The following is a 24,649-nucleotide window of genomic DNA, read 5'->3' on the forward strand; positions in this document are numbered from 1 at the left end:
AAAATCCCTCCTAAGCAGTCCACAGCCCTCTCAAGTCCAAGTCAAAACAGTGTTTTCAAAAGATACCACCAAGGTAGTTTCAAACTTAGAGTCATTTAAGGCAAATTTTAATAAACTTCTTGCCTTTCTTTCTGCTTTTCAATGTCTACTTAAGAACAAATACAAAGTCAAATTCAATGCTCTTTAAAGTTCAAGCCCAATAAAAAGACATTAAAATTCCAATAAGCAATAATGTCCTTTTACTGCATTTTAGTACTAAAAAAGTAAGTGGTTCTAAGACCGCTGTGGCTGTTAGTACTTAAATGACCAAATTATCTTAATTGTCTCAGAAGTGGTACTAAAGTTTGAGAAAGAGTGTGCATAGGTGAGAAGGAGGGAAAAGTGCCATCATTATACTCACTTTTTAGAAGGGAACATTTGTTTGCATTCCAGTCAAAAGCAAGCCACTTCCTAGTAAATCAAAACCCAAAGAGGTACGAGTGGTGAAATTATATGACATGTGCTACCCTTGCCTGAGTTGTAGTAAATTTAACTCCATTGTGCAGAAAGCTGCTGTGCAGAATTATGAGTCCATTTGATTCCAATTTAATCAACTTGAAGTTCCAAGCTGGCCCATTTTGAGGCTGAGGGACATTGCATCACAATGCGTGACCCATATTTTTCTGTTTGGCAGAAAGCCCTTTGGATTCTTGTTGCTCAACTCAGTGTCAAAAGATGTCTGGGAGCCCTGAGAAGGTGGCAGCTAGGATGCACTTCATTCGAGCTGGATGTATGGCACCGAGAAGAACCATTTACCCAAAGGGAATGGGAAAGGAGGTAGTGGCAGAAATAATAGTGTCTAGCCAGGGAAAGAGAGAAGCCGCCACTGTGGGTGGGTAGAGAAGAGCTCGGCAACTCTGGGAGGGGACAGAGCCCGAACAATCTGAGCCTCAGAGCACTGCTGGACCAGGAGGACAGTTGTGAAGCCACTGCACTTTTGATTCAATGGGGCTGAATGGGTCATGAGGTAGATGGTTAGTAGTATTGTGCTCTGACATAAGATCCTGGGAGAAGGAGCAAGATGGCAGAGGAGTAGGAGACCTATATTTCATCTGGTCTCAGGAATTCAGCTTGATAGGTATCAAACCATTCGGAACACCTACGAACTCAACAAGAGATCAAAGAAAAGAGTAACAACAATGCTCTGAACAGAAAAGCAACCACTTTCTGGAAGGTCTCTTCTCATTTGTTTAGTGCATATTTTTCTGGGGTCGTTGTTACCCTGTTAGCATTTTGTTCTCTCATTCATATATTCTCCTATGGACAAAAAGACAAGACGGAAAAACTCACCTCAAAATAAAGAACAAAAGGCAGTACCAACTGACAGGGACCTAATCAATATGGACAATAGTAAGATGTTGAACTAGAGTTCAGAATGACGATTATAAAGATACTAGCTGGGCTTGAAAAAAGCATGAAAGATACTACAGAAACCCTTTCTGGAGAAATAAGAGAATATCTAAACAAGTCAAAATCAAAAAGGCTATTAATGAGGTGCAATCAAAAATGGAGGCTCTAACTGCTAGGATAAATGAGGCAGAAGAGAGAATCAGTAATATAGAAGACCAAATGATGGAGAATAAAGAAGCTTAGAAAAAGAGAGATAAACAACTATTGGATCACAAGGGCAGAATTCGAAAAATAAGTGATACCATAAGATGAAACAATATTAGAAATATTGGGATCCCAGAAGAAGAAGAAAGAGAGAGAGGGGAAGAAGGTATATTGGAGCAAATTATAGCAGAGAACTTCCCTCATTTGGGGAAGGAAACAGGCATCAAAATCCAGGAGACACAGAGAACTCCTCTCAAAATCAATAAAAATAGGTCAACACCCCGACATCTAATAGTAAAACTTACAAGTCTCATAGACAAAGAAAAAATCCTGAAAGCAGCTCGGGACAAGAGGTCTGTAACCTACAATGGTAGAAACATTAGATTGGCAACAGACCTATCCACAGAGACCTGGCAGTCCAGAAAGGACTGGCATGATATATTTAGAGCACTAAATGAGAAAAATATGCAGCCAAGAATACCATATCCAGCTAGGCTGTCATTGAAAATAGAAGGAGAGATAAAAAGTTTACAGGACAAACAAAAACTAAAATAATTTGCAAACACGAAACCAGCCCTACAAGAAATCTTGAAAGGGGTCCTCTAAGCAAAGAGAGAGCCTAAAAGTAAAATAGACCAGAAAGGAAGACAGATAACATACAGTAACAGTCACCTTACAGGCAATACAATGGCACTAAATTCATATCTTTCACTAGTTACCCTGAATGTAAATGGGCTAAATGCCCCAAACAAAAGACACAGGCTATCAGATTGGATTAAAAAACAAGACCCATCGATATGCTGTCTGCAAGAGACTCATTGTGAAACCAAAGACACCCCCAGATTGAAAGTGAGGGGGTGGAAAACCATTTACCATGCTAATGGACACCAAAAGAAAGCTGGGGTGGCAATCCTTATATCAGACAAATTAGATTTTAAACCAAAGACTGTAATAAGAGATGAGGAAGGACACTATATCCTATTTAAGGGTCTATCCAACAAGAAGATCTAACAATTGTAAATATCTATGCCCCTAACATGGGAGCAGCCAATTATATAAGGCAATTAATAACAAAAGCAAAGAGACACATCGACAACAATACAATAATAGTGCGGGACTTTAACACCCCCTCACTGAAATGGGACAGATCGTCTAAGCAAAAGATCAACAAGGAAATAAAGACTTTAAATGACACACTGGACCAAATGGACTTCACAGATATATTCAGAACATTCCATCCCAAAGCAACAGAATACACATTCTTCTCTAGCACCCATGGAACATTCTCCAGAGTAGATCACACCCTAGGTAACAAATCAGGTCTCAACCGGTACCAAAAGATTGGGATCATTCCCTGCCTAATTTCAGACCACAATACGTTGAAACTAGAACTCAATTACAAGAGGAAAGTCAGAAAGAACTCAAATACATGGAGGCTAAAGGGCATCTACTGAAGAATGAATGGGTCAACCAGGAAATTAAAGAAGAATTAAAAAAATTCATGGAAATCAATGAAAATGAAAAAACAACTGTTCAAAATCTTTGGGATGCAGCACAGGCAGTCCTAAGAGGGAAGTATATAGCAATATAAGCCTTTCTCAAGAAACAAGAAAGGTCTCAAATACACAACCTAACCCTACACCTAAAGGAGCTGGAGAAAGAACAGCAAATAAAGCCTAAACCCAGCAGGAGAAGAGAAATAATAAAGAGCAGAGCAGAAATCAATGAAATAGAAACCAAAAGAAAGTAGAACAGATCAACGAAACTAGGAGCTGGTTCTTTGAAAGAATTGACAAGATTGATAAACCCCTGGCCAGACTTATCCAAAAAAAAGAGAAAGGACCCAAATAAATAAAATCATGAATGAAAGGGGAGAGATCACAACTAACACCAAAGAAATAAAAACAATTATAAGAACATATTATGAGAAACTATATGCCAGCAAATTAGAAAACCTGGAAGAAATGGATGCATTCCTAGAGATGTATCAACCAGCAAAACTGAACCAGGAAGAAATAGAAAACCTGAACAGACCTATAACCACTAAGGAAATTGAAACAATAATCAAAAAACTCCCAACAAACAAAAGCCCAGGGCCAGATGTCTTCCCAGGGGAATTCTATCAAACATTTAAAGAAGAATTAATACCAATTCTTCTGAAAATGTTCCGAAAAATAGAAATGGAGGGAAAACTTCCAAACTCGTTTTATGAGGCCACCATTACCTGATCCCCAACCAGATAAAGACCCCATCAAAAAGGAGAATTACAGACCAATATCCTTGATGAACATGGATGCAAAAATTCTCACCAAAATACTAGCCAATAGGATCCAACAGTACATTAAAAGGATTATTCACCACGACCAAGTGGGATTTATCCCTGGGCTGCAAGTTTGGTTCAACATCCTCAAATCAATCAATGTGATACAATACATTAATAAAAGAAAGAACAAGAACCATATGATCCTCTCAATAGATGCAGAAAAAGCATTTGAGATAGTACAGCATCTTTCTTGATCAAAACTCTTCAGAGTATAGGGATAGAGGGTACAAACCTCAATATCATAAAAGCCATCTATGAAAAACCCACAGCAAATATCATTCTCAATGGGGAAAAACTGAGAGCTTTCCCCCTAAGGTCAGGAACGCAGCAGGGATGTCCACGATCACCACTGCTATTCAACATAGTATTAGAAGTCCTAGCCACAGCAATCAGACAACAAAAAGAAATCAAAGGCATCCAAATTGGCAAAGAAGAAGTCCAACTCTCACTCTTTGCAGATGATATGATACTTTATGTGGAAAACCCCAAAGACTCCACCCCAAAACTGCTAGAACTCATACAGGAATTCAGTAAAGTGGCAGGATATAAAATCAATGCACAGAAGTCAGTGGCATTCCTATACACCAACAACAAGACAGAAGAAAGAGAAATTAAGGAGTCGATCCCATTTACAATTGCACCCAAAACCATAAGATACCTAGGAATAAATCTAACCAAAGAGGCAAAGGCTGTACTCAGAAAACTATAATATACTCATGAAAGAAATTGAGGAAGACACAAAGAAATGGAAAAACGTTCCATGCTCATGGATTGGAAGACCAAATACTGTGAAGATGTCAATGCTTCCTAGAGCAATCTACACATTTAATGCAATCCCCATGAAAATACCATCACTTTTTTCAAAGAAATGGAACAAATAATCCTAAAATTTGTATGGAACCAGAAAAGACCCCACATAGCCAGAGGAATGTTGAAAAAGAAAAGCAAAGCTGGCGGCATCACAATACCAGACTTCAAGCTCTATTACAAAGCTGTCATCATCAAGACAGTACGGTACTGGCACAAAAACAGACACATAGATCAATGGAACAGAATAGAGAGCCCAGAAATGGACCCTCAACTCTATGGTCAGCTAATCTTTGACAAAGCAGGAAAGAATGTCCAATGGAAAAAAGACAGTCTCTTCAACAAATGGTATTAGGAAAACTGGACAGCCACATGCAGAAGAATGAAACTTAACATTTCCTTACACCACACACAAAAATAGACTCCAAATGGATGAAAGACCTAAATGTGAGACAGGAGTCCATCAAAATCCTAAAGGAGAACACAGGCAGCAACCTCTTCGACCTCAGCCACAGCAACTTCTTCCTAGAAACATCACCAAAGGTAAGGGAAGCATGGGCAAAAATGAACTATTGGGACTTCATCAAGATAAAAAGCTTTTGCACAGCAAAGGAAACAGTCAAAAAACCAAAAGAAAACCGACAGAATGGGAGAAGATACTTGCAAATAACATATCAGATAAAGGGCTAGTATCCAAAATCTATAAAGAACTTACCAAAGTCAACACCCAAAGAATAATCCAATCAAGAAATAGGAAGAAGACATGAACAGACATTTTTCCAAAGAAGACATCCAAATGGCCAACAGACACATGAAAAAGTACTCAACATCGCTTGGCATCAGGGAAATCCAAATCTAAACCTCAATGAGATACCACCTCACACCAGTCAGAATGGCTAAAATTAACAAGTCGGGAAATGACAGATGTTGGCGAGGATGTGGAGAAAGGGGAATGCAAGCTGGTGCAGCCACTCTGGAAAACAGTATAGAGTTTCCTCAAAAAGTTGAGACTAGAGCTACCGTACGACCCAGCAATTGCACTACTGGGTATTTACCCCAAAGATACAAATGTAGGGATCTGAAGGGGTACGTGCACCCCAATGTTTATAGCAGCAATATCCACAATAGGCAAACTGTGGAAAGAACCAAGATGTCCATCGACAGATGAATGGATAAAGAAGATGCGGTATATATATACAATGGAATATTTGCAGCCATCAAAAGGAATGAGATCTTGCCATTTGCAATGACGTGGATGGAACTGGATGGTATTATGCTGAGTGAAATAAGTCAATCAGAGAAAGACATGTATCATATGATCTCACTGATATGAGGAATTCTTAATCTCAGGAAACAAACTGAGGGTTGCTGGAGTGGTGGGGGGTGGGAGGGATGGGGTGGCTGGGTGATAGACATTGGGGAGGGTATGTGCTATTGTGAGCTCTGTGAATTGTGTATGACTGATGGAATCACAGACTTGTACCTCTGAAACAAATAATACGTTATATGTAAAAAAAAAAAAAAAGATAGTAGGAAGGGAAAAATGAAGGGGGGAAATCAGAGGGAGAGACGAACCATGAGAGACTGTGGACTCTGAGAAACAAACTGAGGGTTCTAGAGGGGAGGGGGGGATGGGTCAGCCTGCTGATGGGCATTAAAGAGGGTACGTATTGAACGGAGCACTGGGTGTTATACGCAAACAATGAATCATGGAACACTACCTCAAAAACTAATGATGTAATGTATGGTAGTTAACATAACATAATAAAATAAAATTATAAAAAGAGAGAGAGAAATAATAGTGTCTAGAATTATATTTTCATCAAGTGTTTCCTAAACTAGGTTTATCTGTAATAATAAATTATCCTTCTTTTCATACCAATATCTTAAACAATCTCTCTTGCCTCACCCTCCCCAACAATATCCATAGCATCTATTTTTCCTCCTTCCTCTTGGAAAGAATTGTCTATCCTAAATTTATATGACACTTCCCTCTATTCTGTAGGACCCACCCCTAACAGGCATTTGCCCCCTGGTTACACACAAATAATTCTTTACAAAATCACCACTGATCTTCATTTTGAAATGTCTAATGATCACTTAGTCCTTGGATTCCTTGGCCTATTTGAAACATTAGCGATTATCAATTTTTCCCTCTTTCTTAGCAGGTGGTCTTCACTTGGCTTGTTAGGAAGGATGGTCCTTCCTATTGATTTTCATCCAACCGTGAACAGTTCTCAGTAGTTGGGTCTATCTGCCCTGTTGTCCCAATCTGTATATGACGGAGTATTCCAGGCCCCATCCATACCTACCCACTAGGGTTTTTCATCCAGTAACAAGGCTTTTAAGTTCCACCCATATGCCAGTGACCAAATTTGCATCTCCAGTCTCAGTATGTCACCTGAAATCCAGCTTTTTATTCAATAACTGCAAACAAAAATCTAATAAGTATCTTACAATGAAAGCTTCCCAAACACATACTTACTACCTGTTTTCAATCCAAGATGCTGTCTTTTCCACCTCATTAACTGATAATTCTATCCTATCAGACCAAAATCTTGTTTTAGCCCTTACTTCCCTTTCTCACATTCCTCTTCCCATCCATCAGCAAATACTGTTTTACATTCAAATATACCCTGAACCTGCCCACTTTGTGCTACTGATAGTGTTACCTCCCTGGTCCAAGGCACTGTCTTCTCATGTTTGGATTCTTACAAGAGACTTCTAGCCATTCTCCCTGTTTTCATCCTGGGTTTTATTCAACATCCAAATATCAGAGTAATTCTTTAAACATTTGAGTCAAATCAAATCTTCTCTCTATTCACAACCCATCTATGCTTTCTCATTTTATTCAGAGTGAAATCCTGATAACTCATCATAACTTATAGCACCCTACTATGTCTTTCACTGACTCTGCTTCTACCACCTCCTATGTGCCCTTATTAGATCCCCACCTCACTCCTGACTGTTCCTTACACCCCCAGCATGTACTCTTCTCAGGGCCTTTGCACTCACTGCTCCCACTGCATAGCATGTTCTCTCCTCGGGACACTTCTTCTCATGCTTCCACTAGGTCCGTGTCCAAATGTTTCTTTATCAGAAAAGATTTCCAGGCGCCTGGGTGGCTCAGTTGGTTAAGTGACTGCCTTTGGCTCAGGTCATGATCCTGGAGTTCCTGGATCGAGTCCCTCATCGGGCTCCCTGCTCGGCAGGGAGCCTGCTTCTGCCTCTGACCCTCCCCCCTCTCATGGGCTCTATGTCTCTCTCATTCTCTCTGTCTCAGATAAACAAATAAAATCTTTTTAAAAAAAAAGAAAAGAAAAGATTTCCATGATTCATATAAAATACCATCCTGGGCCCGTTGCTACTAATCCTTTTGTCCTACTTTACTTTTCTTTATAACATATTTTGAGTTTATTTATCACTAGCTCTCTTTCCTCATTAACCTTGAACATATGTGACTTTCTTTTGTTTACTTCTGTATCCTGAGTGAATAGAACAGTTCCTGGCACATAAAATATTTTTTAGTAAGTTCCAGAATTACTTGAATAGTTACTTCACAACAATGAGTAGAATCAACAAAATGGATTCGTACTCACTTGATTTAGAAGAATACGTAAAAAGTCATTAAGAATGACAAAGTTTGGGAACTCTTGACTTTCGAATATATAAAATTTGCGAGGCAATATCAGCAGAGAGAACAAGGTCACACCAATCACACCTTGTGACACTTTGTAAAGGTCATGCATGTTTGAAATAAAATTTTTCTTAACATAATATAAAGTGAGCCCTGGTATAATAATTAGGAAATATTGATTTGGGAAATCCGATGGCTCAGGCTTTCTGAGATACAAGGACAGAGAGCCAAGAATCATAGGCTTATGATGACTTGGCATCTTTTTATCTTCCTTGAATCCATCTTTAGCTTGTGTGAATCCATAGAGCACACTCTCACTACATCTGGCTGAGTGTTCTGCTCCCAATAATGTTTCTCCACAACTATTAACATAAAACCACCTCAAATTAATATCTATGCTAAATTAAACTTGACGTGGTTGGAAATGCAAGCCAATCTGTTTTCAATTTCACGATCACAAATCACTGTCATTTTATTAATTCTAGAGATAGAAGAAGCTTAAAATGTATTAACTTTGTTAAACAACATCTGATTCTATGACTCAAATGTCAGTCTTCACAGTTCAGCAAATTCTTTTAAATACTCTATGGCATTTCCTATATTACCTCTTATAGAGAACTTTCTTTGATTTTTTTTAAACAGCATAGAGTTGGAAAAAAAAAAAAAAACTGTGCCAAATTTTACTCACCTCTACTATACCTATTAGTCTTTACCTTCAACTTAGACTCACCCCAACCCCCCAAAAAAGAAACAAAATTATTTTTAAAACCCCCCAAAAAACCCTCAAGATCATTTAGTATTCATTTCACAAAACCATTCTGGTTACCCTTTGAACAGCAAGTTGACGTATCACCATCTTCGAATTCAAAATGTCTTAAGGGAATATTTTGGCTCCACCATTGAGAAAATGGTTTCATTTCATGAGATGCAACAAATAAGGACACAAATGGAGTATGTCACAACATGAACTCTCTGCTAAACCTCATCACTAACATCTAATTCTGTTTTGTACAGCTCACTGCCTGCACCTACCACCTGAGACCCTGATTATTCTACATTCTTTCCCCCACAAGTTACAATTCTTTGTCTTCCTATTTGTCATGTCCTAACATGTCCTTGCATGAATAGTGTATGCTTATTAATAGTGAAATATCTGTCCCATTTCCCCTTGCTTATCACTTACTTCTCCTTTTGTATTATTCCCACTCATTTAGCACTCACAGCCTGATACAAGTATTTTTGGAAACAATATCCTCAATAATATATAGCCAAATGTGCATGATCACATTTTGTAGGGCACAATTAAGGGCTGTGAAACAGCCTGGATTAATTTAGAGCTAACCTACCAGAACTGACTAATAAAAATGAACATTAATTACCATACCCTGAGTTTAATTTTCATGGCCTTCATATTACCAAGTAACACAAAAATGAATACACTCTTGTGGCCTTACCGTATGATGATAAAGGCTGAGCATTTGAACAAACATTATAATTGTGTGCTGTTACCCTGTTTAGCTAACATTTGTCTCAAGTAGAAAAAAGTAAGGTAATATAGGCATTATATAGTAAAGAGTATCCTGTGATAATGATGACCATTACAGAGCCACAAAGAAAAATGCTTAGGATAAATGAAAATAAAGATATAGACTCACTTCAAGTGTATGCATGCCATATGTTTATGGAAAAAGACTGAACAGGGACATGAAATAAAAACAATGTTTCTTTTAGGGTTGTAGGAGATCAAAGAAAAAAATGCACAGGGTGGAGATGAACAGGCAGGGCAGACTTTATTCAAGACTCTTGCAACAGAGGAGAGGGACTACTGTAATGGGTCCAAGAGACTGAACTCAACTCCACCGAAACAAAAGGTGGGAAAGTTTTTAAGCATTTGGGTGAGCTAGTGGAAAAGTAATGGAGGAAATGCATGGAGAAGTTGGAGGTTTTTTTGTTTTTCAATTTAAAAGATTTTAATACAGCATAAATTAGCATTCCTGGTTTAGTTTAGCTCCTTCACTGCCAAACCTAAGGGCAGTGTAGTTGCTTAGTTTCTCCGCTTTCTTTTTGTCCAAGATAACCAAAGCATAAAGGTATCTGTGTCATCAAACTTTAAACTTCACATTATCTTTATTATCATCCTTACCCCTATTAGTTGGGAGGTTGTGTGATTAGACCACTTTGCTAATTGGCACTTAGTAAAGATAGGCGCCTATCACTCCCCCAACCCCCCACAGAAACTGGGAGATAGGGGCATTATCTTTCTTGGTGATTATATTTCAGAGGGATGGCCCCCAGGCCCTTGGAAAGATATTTCTGGGCTGTAAAACTGGCAAGAGGCTGGGAGATTTATATCTCAAAGGGGCAGAAAAGAAAATTATAATTTTAAGTTGGCTAAAGTAAATGCTCTAAGAAAAGGGAGTCAGGGGCCTATGGTCTGAAGGAAACCTGCTTAAAATTTAGTCCAGCTAAGGGGAGCATTAAAGCCTTCATGGTCAAGAATTACGGGTATTTTCTACCGCTTTTATTTTTTATAACATTTTTAAAATTAAAGTCTAAAAAGCCACAAAAATGGCCTCATCTAATAAATTCTGAGCCCACCAGAATGTTCCTTTGGGCCAAAATAGTCAAGCCTATCAGCCATGTGCCTATTTCTGAGAATATAACAGTTCCTAATGGAGACTGGCTTTCAAGGCTCCAATGAAACAAATCTGTGTATTTCCACTGCTGCCACTTTTAGCTTTCTCTTCCCTCAGGAGGTAAAGTGTCAGATTGCTGGATGGCTCTGAGGTACATGGTGATCATTAAAATCAAGGCAAGGGACCACAGAAATCTCTTAGCTGGTTCTTTTTTATTTCCTTCAATTATCTCTCCTATTAAAATTTCAATTTTTATTGAACAAACTCCTCCAAGTAGCTCCTCTCACCCTAAGTTAACTTTAAGTATTTAAATATGTACTTCTGAATTTACAGGAGTTCAAGCTTACCCAAACTGAGTCTGACAGTGTTGTATAGTTATCACATTTGCCCAGGATCATTTAAGCTAATCTGCATTTCATCTTCCATGAACTAATGTGATAATAGCATAAAAGTCTTGACCAAGGAATAAAGATGGCTGGGTCTTGCCCCAGCTTCACTATGGAATAGGTATATAGCACTGACCAAGTCTTGTCATGTCCCTGGCCAATATCATTGGTACAAATCAGTAACATGAATGGATTAAGCTCCAAAACTGCTAAGATCTCCTTCATCCCTCATTTCATGATTCTGATTCTACTATCTCACAAGACCACTGTGAAACAGAAGTTAGTTTACGTTTGTTCAAATTTTTGGAGAAATCTACAACTCTACACCCCATAAAAAACAAAAGAATAATGTTAGCAGGCAGTTTTAGAACAAAAATCTACCATCCCAGAAAAAGTACTCAGCAGAGAACCAGTAATTTTAACTTTCCTTAACTCCTTCTATGGGGAGGTTCTAGAAATGATCATGTAACCAAGTCTCAACTCTTATACTAACAGCTGAGTTTTTAAGTGTCAATTTAATTTGTTTCTATAAGGACCACACAGTCTCCACCATATTTAAAAACAAAAAACAAAAACCCTACAACCTCATAAAATACTCACCAATATCCATTTATTGCAAAAATATACAATGATAGAAGATACTATTAATTTATTAATGTTTTCTAGTAATATTTTATGCATTGTGATAACATCTTCATGTATATGAAAAATAAATGAAATGCATAGGAAGCATATGACTTATTTAGGTTGTATCTAATACCTGGTTTGCAGATACAGTGAAGAACCTGCTTACAATAAATCCACAACTATGCCCAATTCTAACATTTTCCAAAGCTGGGAGTAACTGGTCTACATACATTGGTCAGTCCTGAGTTTGACTTTCTCAGGGGGAAAAAAGTTTTCAGAATCATAAAATACTATGTATCTTAAATTACTTAAAATCTGGGCAAATATAAATACAGCAGCCAAAGCTGAATAAAAGGGATCATTCATCTAGAAAGAAATAAATCCTTTGTGGAACCCTCTTACACTGGGGATTGCAGCCACTCTGGAAAACAGTATGCAGGTTTTTCAAAAAGTTAAAAGTAAAGCTACCTTCATATGCAAACAATGAATCATGGAACACTACATCAAAAACTAATGATGTAATGTATGGTGATTAACATAACATAATAAAATAAAATAAAATAAAAAAGTAAAGCTACCTTCAACCCAGGAATTTCACTATTTAGGTATTTATCCAAAGGATACAAAAATACTGATTTGAAGGGCTATATGCACCCTGATGTTTATAGCAGCACCATCAACAATAACCAAAGTATGGAAAGAGCCCAAATGTCCATCGGCTGATGAAAGGATAAAGAAGATGTGGAATATATATACAATGGAAGATGACTGAGCCATCATGAAAGAAATCAAGAATGAAAAAATTCATCAAGAATGAAATCTTACCATTTGCAACAACGTGGATGGAACTAGAGTGTGTTATGCTAAGAAAAATAAGTCAGTCAGAAAAAGACAAATACCATATGATTTCACTCATATATGGAATTTAAAAAACAAAGCAGATGAACATAGGGGAAGGGAAGGAAAAATAAAATAAGATAAAAGTAGAAAGGGAGGCAAACCATAAGAGACTCTTAACTATAGAGGACAGATTGAGGGTTGCTGGAGGGGAGGTGGGGGGGATGGGTGAAATGGGTGATGGGCATTAAGGCGGTACTTGTTATGATGAGCACTGTGTATTATATGTAAGTGATAAATCACCAGATTCTATTCGTGAAACTAATACTACACTATATGTTAACTCACTTGAATTTAAATAAAATCTTAGAGAAAAAAAAAAGAAATCCTCTGTGATTTCTTCAAGAGTCAAAATTACTCCAATGACTAAAATCACATTTCATGAATTGTGCTCTTACCTGGTTACCCAAGGTGATCGTAACATTTCCCTTTAGAAATGTGTATAACTAACCATTTTGTCTATGGAGATGAAGGAAAGAACTGATAGTTACAAGTATGCAAGGTATATAGTTAACAGAGTCTATAATTCATTTTTAATCCTCTCTTTACTGTAAGACCATCTACTCCTAAGAAACAATGCCTAAGAATACTGGCAAAGGGCTGTTTGAAACAACCATGACTGAGACCTGCTAGAGAAAATACTGACAATTCCACATGCTCCATGGTGTAGAATTTTCCTTTCGAGATGCAAGTTCTTTGGGAATGGCAAGGCCTCTTTCCCTAGAATTGCTTTTAACCATTCTGGCTTTGCTTCACAGCATACTGTTGGTTATCCGATAAAGCTTTTATCATCCAAAGCTGCCAAATAAAATGTACCAAGCAACTGATTGTATCACGTTCCTCATGCCCCAAGTGGAAAACCAAAGTTGTAGGACATCTGAGCCTGGGAACATTTCAGAATGTTAAAAGAGTTGGAGTAAAACTACTTTGTGTTTAGTATGCACAGGAAACTGCTTATTTTCCTGAGGTTGATGCCAGGGTGGAATTAACCCATTAGAAACTAAATATGCAAATGAAATGCAAATTAACATACCATACTATTTCCTGCAAGTTCAGCAAAGCTTGGCCTTTTCTTCCCAACAGTGTTGGGAATGAACAGGCTATCTGGACAACTGCCATGTGCATGGAACACAATATAGAGAGATCTTCTTCCCTTGTTTACTGAATTAAATTCCCCTACTTATTTGCTTTGTTTGCCTTTGACCTTCAAAAAACTTTGTGTCCTTATTAGCTAAAATAATCTGAGCTGGGTGATACTTAAAAGTAATTTTAAAATACTGTCAACTAGTCAAAAGGTACACAATAGTGATCAGGGTTCAAAGAAATGGCTGTAGTAGCTATTTGAAAGAGAATAGTCCCAGGGGAAAACTAACAGATCTTGGTCCATTTATCCCAGGCAATAAATCATGACCCAGACAAATTGAGGTATATTGAGACTTGATTGCTTAATGGATAATCCATTGACCTTTTAATCTCTTGGATCCTTTTCTGTATTCATCTTTTTGGGCCAGACAGCACATCACATACCAGGCAAAATTGTTCTTTTAGCCAAATGTGGGATTGTAAAAGAGAATATTAGGAACACAGCAGCTATTTTCTCCCCATTGGTACTTCTTCATTTCTCCTGATACCTTGAAAAACCATAGGCATGGTGAAAAGGAATTCTAGAACACAAATTCAACAGCTCTGTTCAATCCCAGTATGTTACTAATTAGGTATAGACTGAGCCATTCCAAGCAATCAGTTGGCATTAGCAACCTGACTACAGGCAGCCAATATAATTTCTCTCTCTGCTTCAAGAAGCAGAGCAGCTTGATAACATCAAAGATACCAAACTGAAGGCTGATTTTAGGGGGGGAAAAGGGCAGCCCTTTGGAGTACTTGTAACAAGGAGCAGAGGAGAAACTTCAAAGCCTAACGCTCTGAACTTGATAAAATATATTTTAAAACAAGAAATTCCAAATGGTAGGTTAGTAGAAAGTGGCTTGATTTCTGAAAAGGCTGGCTCCTGTACGTTTGTTTCTTTTTCCACACCATTCTCATCTTCCACAGGAATACAATATTGTTGCCAACACTCCTGCATAGCTCAGTCATCTTGGCAAAAACATAACTAAGTACTATGTACAGAGTAATCAATCAATCAATCAATCAATCCAGGAAAATGAGCAAGTCTCACCCAGTAGGCTCCTACCCTAGGGAAAGTAACACACTATTGTTTTTAGTCTATCAGACTCTATCCAAATCAGTAAACCAATCAGTTACTCTATTCGACTACCAGTGTGGGTAGATTAAATTAAATAATAATTGCATTGTTTAGTCAACCATTCCAACCATTAAGTGGCATCCAGACCTACCACATTATACAAGGCCCCCATCTGTTCTGTTGCATTGAGTTAGAAATCCAAAAAAAGGGGAAATGGATCCAGCAAACCCAAAGATTAGTAGAAATCAGAAAATGGTATTAATAACATAATTAGCATTTACCCATGCAAATTAACCCATAAATAGAAATGAGGCTTATCCAGTTCCAGACAATAAAGAAATATTTCACTAACATTAAAGAATAACAGCTTCTTTTTCCATAGTTTGGGTACTGTTGATAATGCTGCTATAAACATCAGGGTGCATGTGTCCCCTCGAATGAGTATTTTTACCCAGCAATTGCTGGGTTGTAGAGTAGTTCTATTTTTAACTTTTTGAGGAGCCCCATACTCTTCTCCAGAATGGCTGCACCAGTTTGCATTCCCACCAGAAGTGTAAGAGGGTTCCCCTTTCTCCACATCCTTGCCAACACCTGTTGTTTCCTGTGTTAATTTTAGCCAGTCCATGGGGCACCTGAGTGGCTCAGTTGGTTAAGCATCTTCCTTTGGCTCAGGTCATGATGCCAGGGTCCTGGAATCGAGCCCCATGTCAGGCTCCCTCCTCAGCAGGAGCCTGCTTCTCCCTCTCCTCCCTGCTTGTGATCTCTCTTACTATCTCTGTCACTATCTCTCTCAAATACATAAAATAAATAAAATCTTTTAAAAAAATTTTTAGCCAGTCTGATAGGTGTGAGGTGTTATCTCATCATGGTTTTGATTTGTATTTCCCTCATGATGAGGGATATTGAGCATCGTTTCATTTGTTTGCCAGCCACCTGTATCTCTTCTTTGCAAAAATGTCTATTCAGGTCCTCTGCCCATTTTTTAACTGGGTTAGGATGGACCCAGAGAGTATTATGCTAAGTGAAATAAGTCAGTCAGAGATTGACAAATACCATATGATTTCACTCATGTGAATTTAAGAAACAAAACAGGTGAATGAAGAGGGGATGTGGGAGGAAGAGAGGCAAACCAGGAAACAGAATGTAACTATAGAGAAGAAACTGATGGTTACCAGAGAGGAAGTGGATGGGGGTGTGGATTTAATGGATGATGGGGATTACAGAGGGCCTTTATTGTGATGAGCATGTTGTATGTAAGTGATGAATCACTAAATCCTACATCTGAAACTAGTATTACACTGAATGTTAACTGGAATTTAAACAAAAACTTAGAAGAGAAATAACCTTTCCTAGGGGCATGTCTTGTTTTACTTTGAGAGGAACTGGTGAAAGTCTGTTTAGATCACCCTCAAAATCCACCACAATTTAAGCCTGCAGACCATAAAATTATACAGAATGAAAAACTTCTTTATGTAATAGATCAAGAAATTAAAGTCCAAAGGTGACTTTGAATAGTCATGTAGCTAGTTAGTGGAAGAGTATATATATAACTCCAGAACTCCTTAGAACAAATCACTCTTCATTATACCAGAAAACTTCAAAATTGCATGGGTTACTGGCATCTCAAGTTTTCCATTAAGAAGCTGAATAGAGTGATAGATTATTCAAAAATTGAGATAGAGGTGGAGACCAATCTACAAACGACATTCATCATTAAATATCAAGCAGCCCAGCAACAATGAACACCCGTGACATGTTCAGGCCTTTTGCTTGCATCGGTGGTTTTGTGGAGAAAACAGTCCTGTTGCACATGGAGTTTCTTTTTTTTATAGAATTTTTTTTAAGATTTTATTTATTTATTTGACAGAGAAAGAGAGCACAAGCAGGCAGAGCAGCAGGCAGAGGGAGACGGAGAAGCAGTCTCTCTGCTCAGCAGAGAGTCCGACATGGGGCTCAATCCTAGGACCTGGGATCATGACCTGAGCTGAAGGCTGAAGCTTAACCAACTGAGCCACCCAGGCACCCTGCGCATGGAGTTTCTAAGTCAGCTCAAACAACCAGCAAACCCCAAAACATCAAAGAACAGAATAGTGTATATATAATAAAGTCTAATCATTCTGTAAGGAAATCAGGAGAAAAGAAGTGAGAAATATGGATAATTTTTTTTTATTATTATTCATGAGAGAGAGAGAGAGAGAGAGAGAGAGAGAGAGAGAGAGGCAGAGGGAGAAGCAGGCTCCCAAGGAGCAGGGAGCCCGATGCGGGACTCGATCCCAGGACCCTGAGATCATGACCTGAGCCTAAGGCAGACGCCTAACCATCTGAGCCACCCAGGCACCCTGAGAAATATGGAGAATTTGAAAGAAGGTAAGTATACTAGTAAAAAATTAGAGTGGTGGTTAGCAACAAAATAAAGTTCAAACCACAGTGTCTCCATGATGCTGAGACTCAGTCACATTTCCCACAGGAAATAGATGTCAGAGGCAAATCTGAGGAGTGTTTAATAAAGGGACTGTTTACAAAGGCATAGCCAGGTACAGAGAAGCCAACAAGGTATGGTTTAGTACCCAGGCTAATAAAAGAAGAACACAAGTTATCTTCAGGAGAATTCTAGGATTCGGTAAGCACTGGTTTATCCCCATCTTGCTCTGCCCCTCTCCTTCTATTCCCTGCTAATGGGGCTCCAGACTGGGAAAACCCAACAAAATGCCAGAGGACACAAAAGCCAAAAGGTGGAGAATAGATCTGGGGGGACAAAAAGATCTTTTGCACATGTACTAAGCACTTATTTCCAAACTTCTTTCTGCTGCTGCATCCTTAACTTTGCTGACGCCAAATATTTCCTCTTGTCACCTCCCTGTACCCATCTCAGCTTTCACCTTCTCCATGAAACCTTACTGATTTCTCCCCTTATGAAATTAACTAGTCAAGACACCCCTTGTGGGGTATGTGCTATATGTATGAATTTCCTTTCATCTGTAAACTAATTGGCTGATGGTTGGTTTGTGTGGTTTACAAATTGTATTACTTAGAAAAAGAAGGGAAAAGCTTATGGGCTAGGTTAGAATATATAGTTATAAAACAAAATTTCTGGATTAGTAAGGAAAGGCTGAATGGGGGACCAAACAAGACAGCAGTCAATATCTGAAAATGAACAAAATGCATATTTCAGCACATGATCCTGAAATATCTAAGTTTTGGTCGTGACTTTAACCTGAATATATAGATCCTTACTGTCATAAATAATTATTTAAAATATAATTAAGTGGGTAGCTCAGTCAGTTAAGTGTCTGCCTTCAGCTCAGGTCATGATCTCCAGGTCCTGGGATTGAGCCCTGCATCGGGCTCCCTGCTCAGTGGGGAGTCTGCTGCTCTCTCTTTCCCTCTCTCCCTACCCCCCATCTCTGTCCCTCCCCACTGCTCCTTCTCTCTCACATAAATAAAATCTTTTTAAAAAATAAAATATAATTATTTGAAAAATCAATATGGTTTCCAAAAAAATATTTTAGGTTGAGTTAGTATTTTAGTTGTGGGAAGGGGCTGAAAAAGGCTTATTATATCTGTAAGAGAAGGAAACACTGGGATATGTTAGACTCTACAGGTTTTAAGAAATTGGCAACCTGGGGCGCCTGGGTGACTCAGTCGTTAAGCATCTGCCTTCGGCTCAGGTCATCATCCCAGAGTCCAGGGATCGAGCCCCGCATCGGCTCCCTGCTTGACGGAAAGCCTGCTTCTCCTTCTCCCACTCCCCTTGCTTGTGTTCCTTCTCTCACTGTCTCTCTCTCTGTCAAATAAATAAATAAAATCTTAAAAAAAAAAAGAAAGAAATTGGCAACCTATTACTTGTCACTCAACCTTCTTTCTTGGATAGGCTGGACCAATAGACCTTTAAAATGTTTTAATATCTGTATTATCTGGTGACATGAGGAAAGCAACCAAAGAGGCTATCCTGATACATCTTCAACTAATCTTTTATCTTATTCTACTTTAATTTTTTATTACAGTCATTTATAATATCAAATCTGCTAGAATATATAACCATTGAGGGCAAGAACATTTTTAGAGCCCAACTATAAAATGTTCCTTATAGAAGGAAGGAGCTCAGCAAATGCTAAACTGAATTAAGTAAAAAAAAAAAAAAAAAAAGTAATGATGTAACTGACATAAAAATCAACTAACTTCACTGTGATTAAAACATGTTTTGTTTTGTTTTGTTAAGATTTGATTTATTTGAGAGAGAGAGAGACATAGCAAGAGAGGGAACACAAGCAGGGGGAGTGGGATAGGGAGAAGCAGGCTTCCTGCTACTCCAGATGTGGGATTCGATCCCAGGACCCTGGGGTCATGACCTGAGCCGAAGGCAGACGCTTAACGACTGAGCCACCCAGGCGCCCCTAAAACAAGTTTTAACTAATGAACAGCAACTTTCAAGTTTGCCTGTGAATATAGTGGAAGATGTCATTTATTATTTGAAATTAGAATGGCCTACGCCAGACTAGGTATATCTTTGGCTCATAGAACTAAGTTGTACTGGGGCTGGCTATATTATAAATACTCCCATTGCTTCTAGTGTAAATAATCTAGAAATGAGCATATCTCCCACTTCCTGGGTGTTGTAAATACAGCAATATGGCCCAGAATCTGCAAGCTCACCATTTATATAGAGAGAAGTGATACTAAAGTAATTCATTTGCCAAGAAGCGTTCTTAGGAGTGAGATACAGCCTTTATAATCTCCCAATCATATACTGAGCACAAAATTGACCAGTAGCAAACAACTGATTATGTTGAGAGTAGTGAAATTTTATATGAAAATAATCTTGAAATCTGGGGAGTTCTCAAGTAGACATAACTCAGAGACCCTTGGCTGGTCAAAAATCCATCTTATCTTTCCCATATAAAGATTATTTCCAAACCTCCTTTCTAGTTCTTTGTATTATTTTTCTCTATAAAAAAACACCAGTAAATGTAACTTAACTTTTGTTATTTCCTGGTGGGCATAGTTAGGCTGTTTAACTATCTAACAATTACATTATTCTCATAGCATTTACTTCCCTAAAGATTTTGGAAATATGTACATAGCCAGACTAATTTATTCTTATCTCCAGGTAACTTTTGCTAAATAATTCTATCTGGAACTTTGACCCTAAGGAATGCCTGGATTCATTTCCCCCCCCTTCAAATTTTGTACCTTAGGTCTGACAGTCTGGGATATACAAGAGGAAAGTTTTGGTTACCCATGTATGCCCAAGTGCAGTCCAGACTGTTTAAGATGCATCATTATATTACATACCACTGGACATAATATTTTATGATTTATGAGGTATAGCCTATTTCGAGATTAGCAGAATGTTTTCAGGGAGCTAGTCAAACAACCTAGGCTCCAGACTGGTCTCTAAAACTTACTGTGTCTTCTTGAACTATTCACCCATCTGTAAAGTTCACTGTTCTTACAAAGTGTTATAAGTCTCCTGTCTCATGCATGGTGTTTTGAAAAATTCAAATGACTTAAAGAATATATATGCTGTTTAACTGGTTAAGTGTTATTTGATTATAAGTCTACAGGCCTCTATGGGTCTCATCATCTCCATTTATTAACATGCAGTCTACTGATGGTAGAATCCAATGGTGCCGTAAAAAGACTGGGTACTTTGATATCTATAACTAATACACCTGGGCTCAAACCCCGGACTTACTCCTCCAGAGTTATGTACACTTGGGCAAATTTTGTAACCCCCCTGAAGAGCAGTTTGGTCATGTATTAAGTGGGAGATACAATGCCTTTCAGTTGGTGGTCATCCATCTACCATTAACTATTGCCCTGTGTCTTTCTTAAATTTCTCTCCTCCCCCAAAATGCATGATGCAAAGATACCTTGCTTTTTCTAGATATTGCAACTTAGAAACTAAAGAGACTCAGAAAAGTTCACAAGAGTCGCAAAGTTAATGGCTTGGAAAATAGTATGTGTGAAGGAAGTTGAAAGGAACTGGGTCATTTGAAACATTAGACAAGGAAGGGAGGAACTGAAAAAGTCTTTTTGGAAATAAAAATAAAGAGATGGACTGATGATCATCTCCTTCCACTCCTGAAGATGAGAGACAAGCAGTAAGAGAGCAACTGTTATGATTTTCCAGTTAAGTTTGCTGGGTAGAGCACAGGCATTAATCCTCTGCTTCTTCCCCAAACCCACTATGAGCATTATTAAGGACAGTATTACATATATGATATATATATAATACATATATAGTATGACATATATCATATATATGTGATATACATATTTATCTCATGCTGAGATATTTATCTCATATATATATAATATACACATATATATATACATGATAATGTGATGTAAGAGAGAGAAGTCAATAGATGATGCCTAAAAATTAAAGATAAAAACTCAGAATATAAGCATACTATTTCAAGATACAGAGGTAAGTTTTAAAAAATGATACTAAAATAAGTGGTAAAAAATAGACTCTAGGGCTGCTATTTTTTATAACAACCATTTGATCTTCTAACCCAGGGGTTGGCCAACTACAGCATCCTGGCCCAATCTGTCTGGCAGCCTGCTTTACTTATATAAAAGAAAGTTTTCTAGGGACATAGCCACACCCATTTATTTATATAATTCTGTGGCTGCTTACACAGTGGCAACTGCAGGGTTGAATAGTTGCAATAGAGAACATATGGCCAGCCTAACCTAATATATTTATTATCTTGCTCTACAGAAAAAAAAATAAATCCTGACTGCTACTATAAACTATGAACATGCATAACTGATTTAAAAAAAATTAGAAACATAGTGGTGAGTACATTCTAAATAATGAATGCCTCTGTGCCCTAAAATGATGAGTTGAGCAGCATTCAGGGCTTCCCTTTCTTGGAGCTCTGCGTTGGCACATTTTCCTCTTCTAAATCACTGTGGATTATCCTATTTAAAGCCAGGATGATGAAACAGTTGGTATATCCAAGACAGTGGGTGGTCTGTGTTTCAAATTAAGCAAAGCAAATACTTATTGTTATTATTATTTCACTTCACCTATTAAAATACCTATTTGCTCAGTTGTCTATTTGGTTCAAAATGTACAATACAGGTTTTTTTTTTTAAATGTTTTATAAGGAACAGCATCTGTGCACCCACTCATAAGGTCTCTTAGCAAGAATGAAATAGGAGGTAAAATAAAAGCCTTCCTGGAAATGTGGCTTTCAGAGGAACTCAGTGACAGAGCCCAGGGCTCACTTCTGAGCCTGAGAATTTAAGTGTTTCCCTTGGGGAAAAAGGCCGCATGGTATTCTACCAGCACCTTTCTTGTTCGATTACTTTTACATCACATTATCTTAACATATTGCACTGTCTCTTAGTGTCATGTTTCTTAAAATGCTCCTAATGAACTGCTTAGGTTAAAAGAAAGAAAAAAAATGAACTTCCCGTTTTTTTTCACACAGAAGGTAACACCTTAAGGGATCAGCAGATTTCCATTCCTCACCTCTACCTACAGTTTCAAACATCAGTTGTGATAGAAGTGAAATTTACTAATCAAAACTGTCAGGTTTGAAAATAATTTTTTCAGAATACATGAAACCTAAATTCTTGGGAATAAGTAAGTATGCCCTTCCATGTCAACATTTATTATTGACTCTTTGATTCAAAAAGAACTTGTTAAAGAATTAGTATCTATACCTTCAGCAGCATAAAATCACATCCATAGGTTAAGAGTTATGCACGAGTGAGTACTCTCCCAATAAAAACAGTCTAAAAGTTCAGTATTCCTTCTCTGAGAACCAAGTCTGATATTAGCTAGAGAAAATCCCTCTCTGGAGGTATGTTAAGGGTTGTTTTACATAAAGTAGTATAAAAAAAAAAGCAAAACACCTCTTGGTTTGAGCTTTTTTATTATTCTGGATCTGTTGAAATAATTGTTCACTGCTAGCATGTGGAGAGGACTGAAGCTTAAATACATGGAAAAGGAGATGCCTGGGAGTAGATGAAGAGTGTCCATCTAGGTAACAGTCAACCATTTGCTCAAAGGGTGTTTAAAAGTACTTATTGATTGAGACCAACCACAGTGCCTAACACATAGTAGGTACTCAGTAAATGTGAATCCATGAATGAATGAATGACTAGATCAGTGTACCCAAGAATGATTGAATAGATAGGATGAAGAAATGCAAGAAAGAGAGGAGGGTGATCTAAGGTCAGCAAGTGTGAAATGAGCTCAGGAGTTAGAAAGATACAATGCACATAATCTTCATGTTTTCTCTATCACCCAGAATCTACCTATGTGATAATATTTAATGAGTTAGTATAATAATACAAAGATAGCTAATTATTTTTAGTTTCATAAAAATGCCAATTTGAAGAGATATATGCATCCCTGTGTTCACTACTGCATTATTCATAATGTCCAAGATATGAAAGCAGCCTAAGTGTCCATCAATGAATGCAAGAAGAATATGTAATACGCACATGCCCACACATGCAATGAGATACTAGTCAGCCACAAAAAAGAGTAAGATCTTACCATTTTTGACGACATGGATAAACCTAAAGTGAAGTAAGTCAGAAAGAGAAGGATAAATACCATATGATTTCACTTCTATGTGGGATCTAAAAAGCAAAACAATTGAGCAAACAAAACAAAATAGAAAGACTCTGATATAGGAAACAAGCTACTGGTTACCAAAGGAAGGAGGAGTGAGGGGGTAGGAGAAATAGATAAAGGGGATTAAGAGATACAAACTTTTAGTTACAAAATAAGTCAGTCATAAGGAATGTAAAGTACAACATGGGAATATGGTCAATAATACTGTAATAACTGGTGACACAATAACTATCATGGAGATGATGTTGTAATCCATAAAAATACTAAATCACTATTCTGTGCACTTGAAAAAAGACATTTTATATCAATGATACTTCAATTAAAAATTAAAAGTAAATAGTTTCAGATACATATAAATTGTCCTTTAAAGACAAGTTGCAATTTAATAACAGGAGCCAAGGATGGTGTCAAATGGCTCAAAGTGTTGATACATCAAGATTAATGGCAAGAGATACTGCTCTCAGATAGAACAAGAAAAAAGTCACGTACATAAAACATACACATATAGACCAACATCCGCACACTCAATCTCTGTAGTAAGGGTTAATAAGAATCCTTAGAATAATATTACAACGCCTGAAAGAATGGTATATGAATTGAGAAAAGAGATGAGAAATAATCAAGCAAGAAATATTTACTCTGTCAGAAATTGGGCTAGACATCCTAGTAGGGCTTGCGGTAGGGGCAAGGGCTTCTGCTCTCAAGGAGCTTACAGTCTAATTGGAAAAAAAAAAAAGATACATTTTTAGAATTAGCAACAAATTCGAATTAGGGTACCTTACATGCTACCACATATAAGGCATAAAATTGCAAAACTTTGTTATAAAAGAAATAGTGAGATGATGTGAAGTGACATCTAACTTCCCAGATGTGGGAAGTTTAAGGTCACAAAGATGTGTCAAAACAGGGATGCAAATATAGGTCTTTTATCACCC

This window comes from Mirounga leonina, unplaced genomic scaffold (assembly GCF_011800145.1).
Source record: "Mirounga leonina isolate KUSES-001 unplaced genomic scaffold, KU_Mleo_1.0 Mir_166, whole genome shotgun sequence".
Lineage (NCBI taxonomy): Eukaryota > Metazoa > Chordata > Mammalia > Carnivora > Phocidae > Mirounga > Mirounga leonina.